Source organism: Scylla paramamosain, unplaced genomic scaffold (genome assembly GCF_035594125.1).
Source record: "Scylla paramamosain isolate STU-SP2022 unplaced genomic scaffold, ASM3559412v1 Contig117, whole genome shotgun sequence".
NCBI lineage: Eukaryota > Metazoa > Arthropoda > Malacostraca > Decapoda > Portunidae > Scylla > Scylla paramamosain.
In genome coordinates, this window is record NW_026973782.1 from 140,001 (window position 1) to 145,000 (window position 5,000).

Sequence of the window (5,000 nt, forward strand, 5' to 3'; positions counted from 1 at the left end):
AGCCACACTTGAAAAGGAAAAAAGATACGATATAGACAAATGCATTATTATTATAATTATTGTTATTATTATTAATATTATTATTATTATTATTTTTATTATTATTATTATTATTATTATTATTATTATTATTATTATTATTATTATCATTATTAATAATATTAATATTGTTGTTTTTATTATGATTATTATTATAATAATTATTGTATCATTATTATTATTATTATTATTATTATTATTATTATTATTATTATTATTATTATTATGCTTATTATTATCGTGATTATTATTCTGTGGAGATAAAGAAAAGATAAAAAAAAAATAGAGATAAAGAAAGATAAAAATTCTCCCAAGTGAAAGAGATATGGCCATGGAAGAGGGAATAATAATAATAATATAAAAAAAAAAAAAGGGGGGAAGGATATTGAGTTGAAAGTCGATACCTGATACTGAAAGATGGAAAATAAATATTTTCTTCCACAAAACCAAACAGATTGTCTATGAAAATTCTTTAATGAAAGAGATGTTTGGCCCTAAAAAGGGCCTAGATATTGCTGTTATGAAGATCATTCGTGGATGACTTCTTAGGCACGCTCGCCACGGATGCGACGAGCCAGTTGGATGTCCTTTGGCATGATAGTCACGCGCTTGGCATGGATGGCGCACAGGTTGGTATCCTCAAACAGACCCACGAGGTAAGCCTCGGAAGCTTCCTGGAGAGCCATGACAGCAGAGGACTGGAAGCGGAGGTCAGTCTTGAAATCCTGAGCAATTTCACGCACCAGGCGCTGGAAAGGCAGTTTCCTGATAAGCAGCTCAGTGCTCTTCTGATAACGGCGGATCTCACGGAGAGCAACGGTTCCAGGCCTGTAACGGTGGGGTTTCTTGACACCTCCAGTGGCTGGAGCAGACTTGCGAGCTGCCTTTGTAGCAAGCTGCTTGCGGGGCGCCTTGCCACCAGTGGACTTGCGAGCCGTTTGCTTGGTACGTGCCATAGTTGTGGTAACAACAACTCACAACGAACACTCAGCTGAGTCTGCCCGCGCTTCCCACAAAATCCCTTTATATATGAATCGGGTGGGCCCGACGACTCCAACCCTGCCTTGTGATTGGTCAGAAACGTCCAGTGAGGCTCATCGCCCACGCAGTCACCGCATGAAAGATGTGATCATTATTGTTAGTCTAATTCATTTTGTTCTTATTCTTATTCTTATTCTTATTCTTTCTTCCCTCATTCATAACAAATCTTGGAAAATATACAGCAGAACTGACATGTCATTTAAAATTCTAAGACAATTAGCAAGAAAGTTGTGATATTCTTATTTTTTTCATTCTTTTTATTCTATTTTTTTCTTATTCTTGTCATAATTAATATTGTTATCTTTATTATTTTCATTTTTTTTTATTATTCTTCCTTATCTTATTCTTATTTATCCTACTTTTAGAGAGATGAGGCTTGTGCGGTCACCCATCCAAGTTCTGCCCGGACCCCCTGCTTAACCTTGCTGATCCCGCCGTCAGCTGATTGGTCAAGAGCGGAGAACAAGGTGTTGGGAGGGCTTATTTCTCTTATTCTTATTCTTTCCTGTATTGTTGTTGCATTGTTGTGCTGAAAATGTTGGAAAATATGCACTAAAATTAACCCTTCATTCATAATTCTACGACAATTAGCAAGAGAGATATATTATTACTTTTTTCCCTTATTTTTGTTCTTTTTATTCTTAATCTTCTTTTTTTTATTATAGTTGTTATTGTTATTTTATTATTTTCGTTTTTCGTTCATTCTCCTCATTCTTATTGCTATTTTTTTCTATTCTCAGAGAGATGAGGCTTTTGTGGTCACCCATCCAAGTTCTTCCCGGACCCCCTGCTTAACTGCGCTGATCCCGCCGTTAGCTAATTGGCCAAGACCGGAGAACTAGGTGTTGGGAGGCCTTCTTTCTATTATTCTTATTCTTTCTTCCCCCATTCATATCGTTGTATTGGAAATGTTGGAAAATATACAAAAGAATTCACCCTTCTATGACAATTAGGAAGAAAGACATGGGATGCTTTCTTTCTTTTTTTTTATATTCCTTTATTGTAATTTTTCTTATTCTTGTTATAATAATTCTTACTGTTATCTTTATTACTTAAAATTTTCGTTCATTCTCCCTATTCTTATTCTTATTTTTTTTATTTATTTATTTTTTTTCAGACAGATGAGGCTTGTGTAGTCACCCATCCAAGTATTGCCCGAAACCCCTGCGTAATCTCGACGATTTCATTTGACAATACCTATTTACTTATTTATTTATTATTATATTTATTAAAAAAAAAAAAGAAGAAAAGAAGATGAAGAATAAGGTATGTAATCGAAATACTCTCTCTATACTGTAGCAATAGTTTAGCTGGATGTACTTGTATTGTGTCAAAAATACTTGCAATATCTGCAATTGTAACCTGCAGTGTCGGCATAATGCATAATTAAGCAATGAAAAGAAAAATTAATAAAAGAATAAATGAAAAAAAGAAAGAAAAAAAGATACAATTAACAATTAAATATATTAGCTACCCCTCTACGTTTCTTTATCACTGCAGAAAAATGGAAACATTTTAACGTAGACTTGTCAAAATTCAACTGAAATTAAGGGTTAAATAAGGATTGTCACCCCTTCCCCAGAGGATATTCATTGTCTTTTAATATATATATATATATATATATATATATATATATATATATATATATATATATATATATATATATATATATATATATATATATATATATATATATATATATATATATATATATATATATATATTCTTTTTATTTAAAGTCTTATTTAGAGAGAGAGAGAGAGAGAGAGAGAGGTAACGTCCTTGAGGATAGCAGCTCGTCTACGCTCCGCTCAGTGATCAGCGTTAGAATGTAATTCCTCATTTCTTTAAAAAAAAAAAAAAAAAAAAAAAAACAGAAACTTTATTTAGGGGGCTTGCTGGAAACAAACTACAATGGAGGAAAGAACAATATGTCTGCTATATGACCCACCCAGTTAAATTTTCAAGAAGCAAACGCAAGTTGGAAAATACGAGGAAGATAAATTTTCATTTATATACGTTTTATGGTAATTTCTGCCACGCCTTCCTCTATTCATCAAACGTCACTGACACTTATTCCCTTTATTTTTTACTTTACAGAATCTTTTGTAGGGCAAGACTCTAGAGGATATGTGCTTTCATAAATTCTATAATGCTTTGCTTATCATAGAGACATAAAAAAAAAAAATAATAATAATAAAAATAAATAAATTAATTAATTTAAAAAATCAAAATAAATAGATATATAAATTAATTAATCAATCAAATAAATTTCTATGCTTCACCTTTATAGCATTCGTATGAATGTCAAAACAAAACAAAAAATATAAATATAAATAATAATATGAAAAAAAAAAATTACTAAATATATGAAAAATAGCATTACTACTACTACTACTACTACTACTACTACTGCTACTACTACTACTATTTTTTTTTTTTTTTTATGTAGGAAGGACACTGGCCAAGGGCAACAAAAATGTAATAAAAAAAATGCCCACTGAAATGCCAGTCCCATACAGGGGTCAAAGCAGTGGTCAAAAAATGATGAATAAGTGTCTTGAAACCTCCCTCTTGAAGGAATTCAAGTCATAGGAAGGTGGAAATACGGAAGCAGGCAGGGAGTTCCAGAGTTTACCAGAGAAAGGGATGAATGATTGAGAATACTAGTTAACTCTTGCGTTAGAGAAGTGGACAGAATAGAGGTGAGAGAAAGAAGAAAGTCTTGTGCAGCGAGGCCACGGAAGGAGGGGAGGCATGCAGTTAGCAAGATCAGAAGAGCAGTTAGCATGAAAATAGCGGTAGAAGACAGCTAGATATGCAACATTGCGGCGGTGAGAGAGAAGCTGAAGACAGTCAGTTAGAGGAGAGGAGTTGATGAGACGAAAAGCTTTTGATTCCACCCTGTCTAGAAAAGCAGTATGAGTGGAACCCCCCTCAGACATGTGAAGCATACTCCATACATGGACGGATAAGGCCCTTGTACAGAGTTAGCAGCTGGGGGGGTGAGAAAAACTGGCGGAGACGTCTCAGAACACCTAACTTCATAAAAGCTGTTTTAGCTAGAGATGAGATGTGAAGTTTCCAGTTCAGATTATAAGTAAAGGACAGACCGAGGATGTTCAATGTAGAAGAGGGGGACAGTTGAGTGTCATTGAAGAAGAGGGGATAGTTGTCTGGAAGGTTGTGTCGAGTTGATAGATGGAGGAATTGATTTTTTGAGGCATTGAACAATATCAAGTTTGTTCTGCCCCAATGAGAAATTTTAGAAAGATCAGAAGTCAGGCGTTCTGTGGCTTCCCTGCGTGATATGTTTACCTCCTGAAGGGTTGGACGTCTATGAAAAGACGTGGAAAAGTGCAGGGTGGTATCTTCAGCGTAGGAGTGGATAGGACAAGAAGTTTGGTTTAGAAGATCATTAATGAATAATAAGAAGAGAGTGGGTGACAGGACAGAACCCTGAGGAACACCACTGTTAATTGATTTAGGAGAAGAACAGTGACCGTCTACCACAGCAGCAATAGAACGGTCAAAAAGGAAACTTGAGATGAAGTAAACAGAGAGAAGGATAGAAACCGTAGGAGGGTAGTTTGGAAATCAAAGCTTTGTGCCAGACTCTATCAAAAGCTTTTGATAATTATGTCCAAGGCAACAGCAAAAGTTTCACCAAAATCTCTAAAAGAGGATGACCAAGACTCAGTAAGGAAAGCCAGAAGATCACCAGTAGAGCGGCCTTGACGGAACCCATACTGGCGATCAGATAGAAGGTTGTGGAGTGATAGATGTTTAAGAATCTTCCTGTTGAAGATAGATTCAAAAACTTTAGATAGGCAGGAAATTAAAGCAATAGGATGGTAGTTTGAGGGATTAGAACGGTCACCCTTTTTAGGAACAGGTTGAATGTAAGTAAACTTCCAGCA